Source organism: Pongo abelii, chromosome 12 (assembly GCF_028885655.2).
Source record: "Pongo abelii isolate AG06213 chromosome 12, NHGRI_mPonAbe1-v2.0_pri, whole genome shotgun sequence".
Classification (NCBI taxonomy): Eukaryota; Metazoa; Chordata; class Mammalia; order Primates; family Hominidae; genus Pongo; species Pongo abelii.
Genome location: NC_071997.2, coordinates 46962246 through 46977829, shown reverse-complemented (window position 1 = coordinate 46977829; position 15584 = coordinate 46962246). Strand labels below are relative to the sequence as shown.

The following is a 15584-nucleotide window of genomic DNA, read 5'->3' as shown; positions in this document are numbered from 1 at the left end:
TGACATTTGTAAAATAAATCCATACAAATTAAACAACATTTCAGTTTTCTTATTACCTAATAACGTGAAAAGGAAAGGGAAGCTTAGAGTATGCTTAGGATAGGTTGCATTCAAATATAGGTTTGTGGCATACTCACAATTCCCTCTATAGTTGTGGGGGCCTGCCCAGAAATAGGCAGCTAAACAGGTTTCAGAAGAGATCTCTATAAGGGCCAGAAGGGATCTGCCTCCCAAAGTGTTAAGATCCTGAGTCAGGGCAAAACAAAACAAACAAACAAAAAACACACAAAACAACAAATGGTTTCAGACATGGGCCCCAAAGCCACAGTGCCAAGTCCACAGGACCCAAATTACAGGTAACAATGTGCAAGCAAGTTGCTTCTCCTACAAGTAACCATGAGGCACAGCTCCCTGGTGTGTCACAGAAGGCTGTGTTTACTTAACGATTGCTATGGCTTGAATGTGTCCCCCAAAAAGTATGTGTTGGAAATGTAATCCCCAGTGCAGCAGTATTGGGAGATGAGGCCCATTGGGAGCAGTTTAGATCATGAGGGCTCCACCCTTATGAATAGATTAATGCCAATTTTAAAAGAGCTTGAGACTGCAAATTCAATCTCTTGCCTTCTCACACCATGCAATGCCTTCAGTCATGTTATGATGCAGCAAGAAACCCTCACCAGATGCGTCCCTCAATCTTGGACTTCCCAGCCTCCAGAACCATGAACCAAATAAATTTCTGTTTGTTACAAATTAGCCAATGTGTGGTATTCTGTTATAGTAGCACAAAACAGACTAAGACAACAATGGTTAGTGACATTCTGAGCAAGGCTGGGAGGCCAGGGTTTGCAAATATGAATAGGAACAGCCTAGAAGGACAGTCCAATGTTACCAACACTTATCTCTGAGTGGTGGGATTAACCAATTATTTTTCACTTTTTACATTTCTGTGTTTTCTAAATTTTTTGTCCTGAATACATACTACTTTTTGAAAATTCTTATTAAGAAAAATGTCAAACATGCCAAAAGTAAAGAGACAAAAAAAAATTAATCTTCCTCTGTCCATCACTAAGCTTTGGCTATTCTCAACATTCTGTCAAACCTGTTTTATGTCTCCACACTCCAATTTTGTTTTTTCTTCAGTATTTTGTTTTATTTTATTGGGACAGGGTCTCACTCTGCCACCCAGGCCAGAGTGCAGTGGCACAACCATGGCTCACTGCAGCCTCGACCTCCCTGACTCAAGCAATCCTCCCACCTCAGCCTCCCAAGTAGCTGGGACTACAGGCACATGTCACCATGCCCGGTTAATTATTTATTTATTTTTAGAGACAGGGTCTCACTATGTTGCCCAGTTTGGTCTTGAACTCCTGGCTTCAAGTGATGCTCCCTTGCCTCACCCTCCCAAAGCTGTGGGATTATAGGCATGAGCCACTGTGCCTGGACTTTTCTTAAGTATTTAAAAACAAATCCTAATTTTTCCATGTTAGGCCAGCAAAGCCCCCTCAAGTTGTCTCCTATGTCCTTTTCAAATGACTTCATTGGTCTTTGACAGTTTCTGTGCTTCCTGGCACAACAAGATTTATTTCTGCTAGTGGTAGATTTTTAAAAATGGTTACAAATCCCTCTCATTCCTGTATGCAGGCTTCTTTGCAATATGACTTTGCAACTTAGAGTTGAATGGACTCTAGAACAATATGCAGCATGAGGAATGGGAAGATTTTTCTCCCCCAAAGTGCAACAAGGCCCTCTGTTAATGACATGTTACCTAATGCCAGAGAGGTTTTATGTAATACAGTAAAATTAACAACATCTTTATCCAGCCTCTCCCACCAAGACATATGGTTTATTTCTCCTGCCTTTGAATCTGGACTTGACCATGTACCTTGCTTTGGTCAATGGAACATTATTGATAGTGCAAAGTAGCACTGAGTTCATTTGCCTGAGGCCATTCTCAGTTTCGACACAAGATGGGGAGGCTGCTAATAGGGGATGAGCTCTGTATTGTGTGGAGGAGGATGATAAGCTGATGGCGTAAGCCCCAATCCGTATTAGTTATCCGTTGCTGCGTAACAAATCACTCCAAAATTTACAACCAACAATTTATCTCATATTATGGTTTCTGTGGGACAGGAATTTGGTAGTTTAGGTGGGCAACTCTAGCTCAGGCTCTCATGAGGTTGCAATCAGGATGTCATTTGGGGATTCAGTCACCTACCTGAAGGCTTGACAGGGTCTGGTGGGGGTCTACCTCCAAGATGGCTCCCTTACTTGACTATTGGCAGGAGGTTTCAGTTCCTTGCCATGTGGGACTCTTCCTAGGGCTGCTTAAGTGTCCTGACATCTTGGTTTCTGGTTTTCCCCCAGGAGAGTGATCCAAGAGAGAGCGCAAGGAGAAAGTCACAATGCTTTCCTTTTCTTAGAGACAGGGTATTGCTCTGTTGCACAGACGGGAATGCAGTGGTGCAATCATTACTCACTGTAACCTCTAACTTCTGGGTTCCAGGGATCCTCCTGCCTCAGCCTCCCACCTCACTGGGACTACAGGCACGTGCCACCATGCCTGGCTAATTTTTAAAGTTTTTTGTACAGACAGGGTCTTGCTATATTTCCCAGGCTAGTCTCAAACTCCTGTCCAAAAGTGACCCTCCCGCCTTGGCCTCCCCAAGTGCTGGGATTATAGGTGTGAGCCACCATGCACAGCTGCACATGCTCTGTATGTCCTGATCTTGAATATCACACACTGTCACTTCTGCCACATGCCATTCACTAAGCGAATCACTAGGGATAGCTCATGCTTAAGGGGATGGGGGAGGGGAAATGGGCTCCCCCTTTTTTTTTTTTTTTTTTTTGAGATGGAGTCTGTTTCTGTCACCTAGGCTGGAGTGCAGTGTCCCGATCTCAGCTCACTGCAACCTCCACCTCCCGAGTTCAAGTGATTCTCCTGCCTCAGCTTCCCTAGTAGCTGGGATTACAGGTGTGTGCCACCACACCTGTCTAATTTTTTTGCATTTTTAGTAGAGATGGGGTTTCACCATGTTGGCCAGGCTGGTCTCGAACTCCTGGCCTCAGGTGATCCACCCGCCTCGGCCTCCCAAAATGCTGGGATTACAGGTGTGAGCCAGCTCCACCTTTTGAAGGGAAAAATATTCAAAACTTTGTGGACATATTTTAGAACACCACACTCTCTCACTCAAATTTCCTTTCCCAGCTTCCTTACATACTGCCATTTTACTCACAAGGCAAGCACGCCTTATCAGTTTAGTAGAAAATAAGAGGTAAAGTTTCATGCTAAAGATGGAATTTTTAGTGCTACAACTTAGCTATCCATCCTTGTCATTTTGCAGTTACTGTAAACATTGCAAAATGTGAATTGCATATATTAGAAGTGATGCGTATTGCGACACATTCATCATTTTTTCAATTTTCTTAGGTAGATATTTACCATACTCTTCCAGTTATATCCTCTTAGAACTAGCATTTGTGTCTTACCAACATGTTTGATAGTCCAATATGCTGATTTTTGAAGATAGATGTAGTATAAAAAAGAAAAGGAAGATTCAAAACCTAGGTTTACAGAAACTTCCCTTTTTTCCTTTTTCTTCTTCTTCTTTTTTTTTTTTCTTTCTTTTTTGAGATGGAGTCTCACTCTATCACCCAGGCTGGAGTGCAGTGGTGTGATCTCGGCTCACTGCAACCTCCGCACCCCAGGTTCAAGTGATTCTCCTGCCTCAGCCTCCCAAGTAGCCAGGATTACAGGCGTCTGCCATCACGTCTGGCTAATTTTTGTATTTTTAGTAGAGACGGGGTTCCACCATGTTGGCCAGGCTGGTCTCGATCTCCTGACCTCAAGTGACCCACCCACCTCAGCTTCCCAAAGTCCTGAGATTATAAGCATGAGCCACTACACTGGCTTCTTTTTTTTTTTTTTTTTTTTTTTTAAGAGACAAGGTCTTGCTCTGTTGCCCTTAGGCTGGTCTCTGGTCTGGAACTCCCAAGCTTAAGGTGTCTTGGCTTCCCAAGTAGCTGGGATTACAGGCACTCATCCCTGCACCTGGCTACAGACACTTCTCAAATTAGTGATGAGAAATTTCAGTTTTCTGAGTCATTTCAATGCACTAGAGGACAATGAACACAAAAAAGTTCATCTATATAATTAAAGATATTTGTAAATGGGCTTTACATGGGCTTTGAGTTTTCTATTCCTTTGTGTGTCATCTGTGGTGAGCAATTTACACATTCAGCAATGGCTCCCACAAAAGTGAAAAGACACTTAACTACAAATCATAGTCATTTGACAAGTAAAGGGGCTGATTATTGTAAGTAGTTACTGGGATCTTCAAACAGACTAAAGTTTTTAAAAGTCACAAGCAGCAAAAAGGCTCAGGAAAAAAATTATTTAGTAGCAGAATTATTGCCTAGGATAGGAAAAGTCATTCAGTTAATGAGACACTAACAAAGCCAGATGGAAACTTAGAGTTGAGTGGACTCTAGAACAATATGCAGCATGAGAAATGGGAGGATTTTGCTCCCCCAAAGTGCAACAAGGCCCTCTGTTAATGACATTGTTACCTAATGCCAAAGAGGTTTTATGCAATACAGTAAAATTAACAACATCTTTATTCAGACTGACTCAAGAGATGTCACCAATAAATATAATACCTTAACATTTGTAATATTTGTAAATTGCAATAAAATTCAAGATTACTTTTCCTCTGTAAAGAGCTGCCGCAAAATCCATCAAGAAAATGTAGCAATTACACACATATATGCAGCTAACAACAGAAATGCAAAATATGTGAAGCCAAAAAATGAAAGAATTGAAGAGAGAAACAGACAATTTGACAATAATAGTTGAAGACTTATATGCTTCATTTTCAATAACGGGTAGAACAACTAGACAGAAGGTCGACAAGGAAATAGAAGACTTGAACAGCACTAGAAACCAACTAGACTTAACAGACATCTACAGAACACTCCACCTAGCAAAAGTGCAATCAAAATTTTTGTTAAGTGCACATGGAACATTCTAAAGATAGACCATATGACAGGTCATAAAACAAACCTCAATAAATTTAAAAGGATAGAAATAATACAAATTATGTTCTCCAATTACAATTAAATGGAAATAGAAATCAACAGAGAGAAATTTGGTATATCCACAAATAGGTGGAATTTTTTTTTAATTACTGACTTGAAGCTCATATAGGTGGAAATTAAACAACACACTTCTAAATAATGATTTAGTCAAGAAAGAATTATTATTATTATTATTATTATTTTGAGACAGAGTCTCGCTTTGTTGTCCAGGCTGGAGTGCAATGGCGTGATCTTGGCTCACTGCAACCTCCGCCTCTCGGGTTCAAGCAATTCTCCTGTCTCAGCCTCCCGAGTAGCTGGGACTACAGGCGCCCACCACCACGCCAGGCTAATTTTTGTATTTTCAGTAGAGATCGGGTTTCACCATATTGGTCAGACTGGTCTCAAACTTTTGACCTCAGGTGATCCACCTGCCTCAGCCTCCCAAAGTGCTGGGATTACAGGCATGAGCCACTGCGCCTGGCTAAGAAAGAAATTTTTAAGGCTGGGCGCGGTGGCTCACACCTGTAATCCCAGCACTTTGGGAGGCCGAGGCAGGTGGATCAGGAGGTCAGGAGTTCGAGACCACTCTGGCCAACGTAGTGAAACTCCGTCTCTACTAAAAATACAAAAAAATTAGGCAGGCATGGTGATGTGCACCTGTAATCCCAGCTACTTGGGAGACTGAGGCAGGAGAATCACTTGCACCCGGGAGGCAGAGGTTGCAGTGAGCCGAGATCGCGCCACAGCACTCCAGCCTGGGTGACAGAAAGAGACTCCATCTCAAAAAAAAAAGAAAGAAATTTTTAAAAATCAGAAAATACTTTGAGACAAATGAAAATGAAGACACACATACCAAAATTTATGGGATGCAGCAATAGCAGTGCCTAGAGGGAAATGTATAGCTGTAAATGTCTACATAAAAGAAGAAGAAAGGTGTCAAATAAACAACTTAATCTTCTACATTAAAAAACTAGAAAGGGGTCAGGCATGGTGGCTCATGCCAGTAATCCCAGCGCTTTGGGAGGCTGAGGCAGGAGGATTGCTTGAGCCCAGGAGTTCGAAAGCAGTCTGGGCAACATGGCAAAACTCCATCTCTACAAAAAATACAAAAATTAGCTGAGTGAGATGGCACGCACCTGTAGTCCCAACTACTCAGGAGGCTGAGGTGAGAGGATCACCCTAGCCCAGGGAGATTGAGGCTGCAATGAGCCATGATTGCACTACTGCACTCTAGCCTGGGAGACAGAGTAAGACTCTGTCTCAAAAGAAAAAGAAAAAGAAATTAGAAAGAGAAGAGCAAACTAAATCCAAAGCAAATGGAAAAATGAAATTAACAAAGATTAGAATGGAGACACATGTAACAGAGAATAGAGAACAGAGAAAATCAACAAAACCAAAAGTTGGTTTTTTGAAAAGATCAGTGAAATTGACAATATTTAGCTAGACCAACCAAGAAAAAAAAGAGAAGACTCAAGCTACTGAAATCAGTAAAGAGGAAATTTACTACCAACCTTACGTAAATAAAAAGGATTATAAGAGGCCGGGCGCCGTGGCTCATGCCTGTAATCCTAGCACTTTGGGAGGCTGAGATGGGCTGATCACGAGGTCGAGAGATTGAGACCATCCTGGTCAACATGGTGAAACTCCATCTCTACTAAAAATACAAAAATTAGCTGGGCGTGGTGGCACGTGCCTGTAGTCCCAGCTACTCGGGAGGCTGAGGCAGGAGAATCTCTTGAACCTGGGAGGTGAAGATTGCAGTGAGCCAAGATCATGCCACTGCACTCCAGCCTGGCGAAAGAGCAAGACGCCATCTCAAAAAAAAAAAAAAAGGATTGTAAGAGACTACTGACCAGGCTCACACCTGTAATCCTAATGAATTGCTTGAGACCAGGAGTTTGAGACCAGCCTGGGCTACATAGAGACTCCATCTTTTTTTAAAAAAGTTCTTTAATTAGCTGGGCATAGTAGGATGCCCATAGTCCTAGCTATTTGGGAGACTGAAGTGGGAGGATTGCTTGAGCCCAGGAGTTCAAGATCACAGTGAGCTGTGATCATGCCACTGCACTCCAGCTTCAGTGAGAGAGTGATACCTTGTCTCTAAAAAAAAAAGAAAGAAAGAAAAGAGAGAAAAGAAAAGGAAAGGAAAGAAAGAAAAAAGTATGTCAACAAACTGGATAACTTAGATGAACAAATTCCTAGATAGACAAAAACTACAAAAATTACCTCAAAAGAAATAGAAAATCTGAATATATTTATAACAAGCAAAGAAATTGAGTCATTAATCTAAAAACATTTAACAAAGAAAAGCTACCAGATGGTTTCATTGATGAATCCCACCAAATGTTTGAAGAAGAACTAACACCGACCCTTCTCAAACTCTTCCAAAAAATAGAAGAGGATGGAATACTTCCTAACCCATTCTATGAGGCCATTAGTACCCTGATACCAAAGCCAGACAAAGACATCACAAGAAAAGAAAATTATAAACCAGTATCCCTATGCATATAGACACAAAGATCCATAACAAAACACGAGCAAACAAAAGTTTGCAATGTATAAAAAGTTTTGTACACCATAACCAGGTGAGATTTATCTCAAGGATGGAAGGTAGGTTCAATATATGAAAATCGATTAATATAATACATCATATCAACAAAATAAAGGACAAAAACTATGCGATCATCTCAATACAATTAGGAAAAGCACTGGACAAAATCTAACACCCTTTTGTGACAAAACATACTTAATAAATTAGAAATGGAAGGGAATTCTCAACCTGATAAGGGGCATCTCTGAAAAACCCATAGTTAATAGCATAATTAATGGTGAAAGACTAGATGCTTTCCCCCTAAGGTCAGGAACAAGACAAGAGTGTTCACCAATTGTAGTCAACATAGTACTGGAGGATCCAACCAGGGCAATTAGGCCACAATATTTAATAAAAGCCATCAGGATGAAAAGGTAGAAGTAAAGCTATCTTGATTTGCAAATCTTATGTATAGAAAATCCTAAGGAATCTAGTAAAAAAAGTATTAGAATTTGGCCAGGCGCTGTGGCTCATGCCTGTAATCCCAGCACTTTGGGAGGCTAAGGCCGGCGGATCATGAGGTCAGGCAGTCGAGACCATGGTGAAACCCCGTCTCTACTAAAAATACCCAAAAAAAAAAATTAGCCGGGTGTGGTGGCAGGTGCCTGTAGTCCCAGCTACTCGGGAGGCTGAGGCAGAAGAATGGCGTGAACCCGAGAGGCGGAGCTTGCAGTGAGCCGAGATAGCACCACTGCACTCCAGCCTGGGCAACAGAGCGAGACTCTGTCTCAAAAAACAAACAAACAAACAAACAAACAAAAAATTATTAGAACTAATACATTCAGCAAGATCGCAAGATGTAAGATCAATATATAAAAGTTAATTATATTTCTACACATTTGCGATGAACAATCTGAAAATGAAATTAGGAAAACCATTTCATCTACAATATCATCAAAAAGAATAAAATCCTGGGAATATAGTTAACTAAAGAAGCATAAAATTTATACTCTGGAAACTATGAAAATATTCATGAAAGAAATGAAAATACCATTTAGCTTAATTATGAGTCATCTGCAAATCAACTCATTTCAGGAGTGGAAGAATCCCCAGAATTATTTCTTAATATCAAAATATATGCAGGATTCTCTTTTGAATGTCTTGTACATTTAAAGAGGCCACTGTGCAAAGTCTCCTATTTTCCATACAGGACAAATTCTTTGTTTCAGCCAACTCTCAGTGGAGGGACAACCAGGACAATGATATCTCCCTGGACAAAGAGCATTGGAATATTCCATTTCATTGATTTATATATCTCTTCATATGTTTCTTCATCAATTTCTATAGTAGTCACAGTTTCTTCCACATCTCCCAAGATCATATTTAAATGTTGATCATAAGCATGGTAATCTGCCTCGAAGCTCTCGGTCATTTCTCATTTTCACATAAATTCGCTCATCTAGGCTGAGCCTGATAAAATCCAGGGGCTCCTCTACAGTGTTGGTAGTTTGTTGCTGGTCTACGTCGTCCGCCAGCTGGTCTACGTTTCCAGAAGACGTAAATATTTTAAATGTATTTATTTATTTATTTATTGAGATGAAGTTTCACTCTTGTCACCCAGGCTGGAGTGCAATGGCACAATCTCAGCTCACTCCAACCTCTCCCTCCTGGATTCAAGCCATTCTCCCGCCTCAGCCTCCAGAGTATGGGATTACAAGCACCCAGAACCACACCCACCAATTTTTGTATTTTCAGTAGAAATGAGGTTTCACCATGTTGCCCAGGCTTGTTTTGAACTCCTGACCTCAAGTAATCCACCCACCTTGGCCTCCCAAAGTTCTGGGATTACAGGCATGAGCCACCACGTCCAGCCTATTTATTTATTTTTACCATAAGGCTTTTTTGTGAATACTTAATATTGTTAAGATGGCAATACTCTCCAAATTGATTTACAGATTCCATGCAATTCTTATCAAAATCCCAGCTGACTTCTTTGAAGAAATTGACAGGCTGATTCTAAAGTTTATTTGGAATTGAAAGGAACTCCAAATAGCCAAAATAATCTTGAAAAGGAAGAACAAAGTTAGAGGACTCACATTTCCTGATTTCAAAACTTAATACAAAGCAGCAGTAAGCAAGATAATGTGGTACTAGCATAAGGACAGATATATTGATCAATGGAATAGAATTGAGAGTCCAAAAATAAAACCATGTGTCTACAGTCAACTAATTTTTGACAAAGATGTCAAGATCATTCAATGGGAAAAAAAATTGTCTTTTCAACAAATGATGCTGAGAAAACTGGTAGCCATATGCAAAAGAATGAAGTTGGCTTTCTACCATATACAAAAATTAATTAAAAATGAATCTAAGACCTAAGTGTAAGAGCTAAAACTATAAAAGTCTTGGAAGAAAACATAAAGGTATTGGAAGAAAAATATTGATTACCTTATATTTGGCAATGGATATTTAGATATGATACCAGTAGCACAAGCAACCAAAGAAAAAAGAGATAAAATGGTCTTGATCAATATTAGAAACCTTTGTGCTTCAAAGGACACTATCAAGAAAGTGATAAGACAACCCACAGAATGGGAGAAAATTTTATAAATCACATCGCTAATAAGGGATTTATAGCTAAACACATAAAAGACATAAAAATCACAACTCACACTCAATAAAATACAAATAATTAAATTTTAACATGGGAAAACCACAACAAGGTGAATGGACTTAGCACTATTGAACTGTATATGTAAAAGGACTAAGATGGTAAATTTTATGTTATGTATATTTTACCACAATTTTTTAAAGTTTTTTAGGCCAAATGGGGTGGCTCATGCCCATAATCCCGGCATTTTGGGAGGCCAAGACAGGAACCCAGGAGTTTGAGACCAGCCTGGGGAAAATAACAGGACTCCATCTCTACAAAAAATTTGAAAATTAGCCAGGCATGGTGGTACATGTCTGTAGTCCTAGCTATTCAGGAGGCTGAGGCAGGAGGACTGTTTGAGCCCAGGACTTCGAGGCTGCAGTGAGCTACAATTGCACCACTGCACCCCAGCCTGGGTGACACAGCAAGACCTCATCTCTGGAAAAAAAGAATTTTTTTTTAATGGGCAAATGTTCAAAACAGACATTTCTCCAGAGAAGAAATAGAAATGGCCAATGAGCACATGAAAAGATACTCAACATTATTAGTTATCAGGAAAATCCAAATAAAAACCACAGTGAGATACCACTTCACACCCACTAGTATGGTTATAATGAAAAAGATAGTAACAAGTGGTATTGAGGATGTGGAGAAATCAGAACCCTCATATACTGCTGGTGGTAATGCAAAATGGTGCAGCTGCTTTGGAAAACAGTTTAGCACTTCCTCAAATGATTAATTATAAAGTTAACATATGACCTAGCAAATCTACTCCTAGGTGTACCCCGGGAAGAATTTAAAACGTATGTCTACATAAAAACTTTTACACAAATGTTTATAACTTCCGTATTTATAATAGCCAAAAAGTAGAAACAACTCAAATGTCTGTCAACTCACAAATCTGTAGAGAAAATGTAGAATGATATATCCAAACAGTGAACTGTTTTTTGGCCATAAGAAGGAATGAAGTAATGGCACAGGCTACAATGTGAATGAACCTGAAAACATTATGATATTTCTCATAATGATACTATAATCATTTTATATGATTCTATTTAAGAGATTAGTGGTTTTCCTGGGCTGGGATGCATGGGGGAGAGAGGGGGTCACAGCTGAAGGGTATGGGGTTCATTTTTGAGGTGATGAAAATGTTCTAAAATTGACTGTGGTGGGCCAGGCACGGTGGCTCACACCTGCAATCTCAGCGCTTTGGGAGGCCGAGGCAGGTGGATCATGAGGCCAAGGGTTTGAGACCATCCTGGCCAACATGGTGAAACCCCGTCTCTACTAAAAATACAAAAATTAACCGGGCGTGGTGGCACGCGCCTGTAGTCCCAGCTACTCGGGAGGCTGAGGCAGGAGAATTGCTTGAACCCAGGAGGTGGAGGTTGCAGTGAGCCGAGGTAGAGCCACTGCACTCCAGCCTGGTGGCAGAGCGAGACTCTGTATAAAAAAAAAAAAAAATTGACTCTGGTGATGGTTGCACATTTCTGTGAATATACTAAAAACCACTGAACTTTATACTTTCAAGCAGTGGATTGTACACTATGTGAATTATATCCTGATAAAGCTGTTTAAAATTTTTATGAAAAGGAAAGAAATAGATTAATTTCAATAAAGGTTAAACTAAGCTTTATATTTTTCAAGAAAGTTTGGTTAAAAAGTCATTTTTTGTTTTTAGTGGGGATGAAATATGCACTATATATCACAGTTGATCAACATCTTGTGTAGTAGAAATTTGTAATAAGGCTTTGGATTTTTTTGGATAAAGTAAAATAAGGAAGACATTTTTAAAATGAAAAGGTTTCTTTACCTATACTATCGATTTGCATGGGAGTTGACATCCTTTGTGGATTGGAGGGACCACACAAAAAGTGTGTGCTAATAAGTTCAGCAAAATGCACAACTCACAGGGAAAAAAAAAAAATTTCTCGACCGGGTGCGGTGGCTCACGTCTGTAATCCTAGCATTTTGGGAGGCCAAGGTGAGTGGATGACCTGAGGTCAGGAGTTCAAGACCAGCCTGACCAACAAGGAGAAACGCCATCTCTACCAAAAATACAAAATTAGCTGGGCGTGGTGGCGCATGCCTGTAATCCCAGCTACTTGGGAGGCTGAGGCAGGAGAATCACTTGAACCAGGGAGGCGGAGGTTGCGGTGAGCCAAGATTGTGCCACTACACTCCAGCCTGGGAGACAGAGTGAAACTCCATCTCAAAAAAAAAAAAAAAATTCTCTACTCAAAATGGCATTACTGATTTATTATTGAATGATTATATCTACATCTTACTAATCATGCTAATATACCATGAGCTGTAGGTATAATTTTTATGCAGGGGTTCTCTGAGACCTAAAAATCATTTCAAGAGTTGTTCTAAGCAGTACGGTGGCTCACGCTTGTAATCCCAGCACTTTGGGAGGCCGAAGTGGAAGGATCACTTGAGCCCAAGCGTTTGAGACCAGCCTATGCAGTTTAGTGAGACCTCATCTCTACAAAAAATACAAAAATTAGCTGGGCATGGTGGTGCATGCCTGCAGTCCCATCTACTCAGGAGGCTGAGGTGGGAGGATTTCTGAAGTCCAGGAGGTCCAGGCTGCAGTGAATTCAACTGCAGTGCCACATTGAACTCCAGCCTGGGTGGCAGAGTGAGTCCCTGTCTAAGAAAAAAAAAAAAAAAGGAGTCCCCCTGGAGTGAAAAGATTGGGAAAGACTGCTCTATAGGCAACCATTTCTGTTTTCATTATTTATGAAAATATAATTTTAACATATAATTTGTATATTCATATTTCCACACTTTTCTTACCCAAAGAATGGCACCATATGCACTGTTCTGCCCCTTGCTTTTTTCCATTTAGCCATATTTTCTGGAATCCACGGAGGTAGATAGGGGGTCTTCTCATTGCTTTTTACATCTGTATAGGACTCCACTGTATAGATGCGACATTCAACCAGTCCCCAAACACCATTTTTGTTATTTCCAGTCTTTTATTGACACAAATAGTGCTGCAATGAATTGTCTTGTTTGTATGCCATTTATTGGTTTTGCTAGTGTGTCTTGGGATAGATTCCTAGAAGTAGGATTGCTAAATCAAAGGGTAAATGCATATTCTGTTTCATTAGACATTGCCAAGTTGCCTTCCACAAAGATTATATCATCCTGCATTCCATAAGCAATGTATAACAGAGCCTGACTCCCTATATCTCATCATCAGAGTATGTTGTCAAACTTTTGGAGTTTTGCCAATCTGATAGGGGAGAAATATTATCTCAGGGTGATTTTACTTTGCACTTCCGGCCAGGCGCAGTGGCTCGTGCCTGTAATCCCGGCACTTTGGGAGGCCGAAGCAGGCGGATCACTTGAGGTCAGGAGTTGGAGACCAGCCTGGCCAACATGGTGAAACCCCATCTCTACTAAAAATACAAAAATAAAATAAAATAAAATAAAATAAAATTAGCCGGGCATGGTGGCATGTGCCTGTAATCCCAGCTACTTGGGAGGCTGAGGCAGGAGAATCACTTGAACCCGGGAGGTGGAGGTTGCAGTGAGCTGAGATCATGCCACTTCTCTCCAGCCTGGGCAACAGAGCCAGACTCTCTCTCAAAAAAAAAAAAAAAATTGCACTTTCCTCATTATGTAAAAGGCTGACCATCTTTGCTATTTGCCTTTCTTTTAGAGACAGGATCTCTACCGTCACCTAGGCTGGATTGCAGTGGAGTGATTATAGCTCACTGCAACCTGGACCTTCTGGGCTCAAGCAATCCTCCAATCTCGGCCTCCCGAGTAGCTGGGACTACAGGCATGTTCCACTGTATCTGGCTAATTTTTTTATTTTTATTTTTTGTAGAGAGTGGGTCTCACTATGTTGCCCAGGCTGATCTTGAACTTCTGGCCTCAAGCTATCCTCCTATCTCAGCCCTCTCAAAGGACTGAGATTACATGAATGAGCCACTGATCCCAGCCTCTTTTTTTTTTTACTATCTATGTTCATATATTTTGCCCTTTCTCCTTCCTCATGATTCTAAAAATCATGAACTCTTTGTATGTTAGGAGTATTAGTGTGTTATGACTTGTCAATACCTTTTGACAGTTTGTTAATTTCTTTTAAATATTTTAGGTCTTCTCTCTCTCTCTTCTTCTCTCTCATGTTTGCAAATAATATTTACATTTATATAGTAACAGTTATCAGTCTTTTCTCTATAGCTTCTGCTTTTAAAGTTATAAATGTTTTCCCACTCCCAGTTTAAAAAGACACATTCAGTTTTTCTTCTAGTATTTGTGTTTTCATTTTTCATATTTAGATCTCTTACCCATTTGCCATTTATTCTGGCATATGAGAAGAATGAAGCTGATGTTATATTTTTCCATGTGGGTACACAGTTGCAGTTGTCTCAATACCGTTTATTTAAAAGTTTGGCTCTTTCTCACTGCTCTGAGATGCATCCTTTCATTGATCTGTCTATTCATATATCAACACTATATTCTTTTAATTACAGAAACTTTATAACATTTTAATGTCCTGGAGGGCTAGCCTCCCTGTGTATCTCTTTCTTGAAGAATTCTTGCTTGTTTATTCTTCTTTTTTTTTTTTTTTTGGACACAGGGTCTTGCTTTGTCACCCAGGCTGGAGTACAGCGGCATGATCTTGACTCACCACAACCACTGCCTCTCAGTTTCAAACAGTCCTCCCACTTCAGCCTCCCAAGTAGCTGGGACTACAGGCATGTGCCACCGCCACTGCCTCCCAGGCTCAAACAGTCCTTCCACTTCAGCCTCCCAAGTAGCTGGGACTACAGGCATGTGCCACCCTGCCCAGCTAATTTTTGTATTTTTGTAGAGATGGGGTCTCACTGTGTTGCCCAGGCTAGTGTTTATTCTTTTTAAAAAAATCTTTATATAAAAAACTTGTAAGACTACAAAATTATCAAAATCTCATGGTAATTTCCACTGGGATTATGATTAATATATCATTTAATTTAGGGAGAACTGACATCTTTATGATAGAATCTTCCTATCCAAGAACACGGTGTGTCTTTCCATTTGTTTAAGTCCACTTTTGTGTCTTCCATGTGTGTTTCATAGTTTGTACTCATATAGGTTTTGCACATTTCTTTTGGTCTACAGCAAATATTTTACTTTATTGTTGCTATTTTAAGTGGATCTTCTCTCTCATCTCTCATTATATTTCCTGTTCTTTTTATTTTTATTTTTATTTTGGACACAGTTTCACTCTGTCGCCCAGACTGGAGTGCAGTGGCGTGATCTTGGCTCACTGCAACCTCCACCTCCTGTGTTCAAGCGATTCTTGTGCCTCAGCCTCCCGAG

General features: G+C 40.3%; 1 pseudogene; it reads right to left on the bottom strand.

Moving 5' to 3' along the window:
* Positions 1-8834: 8834 nt before the first annotated feature.
* Positions 8835-12106, bottom strand: LOC100437338 (U6 snRNA-associated Sm-like protein LSm3; annotated as a pseudogene).
* Between the last annotated feature and the right edge of the window lie 3478 nt (positions 12107-15584).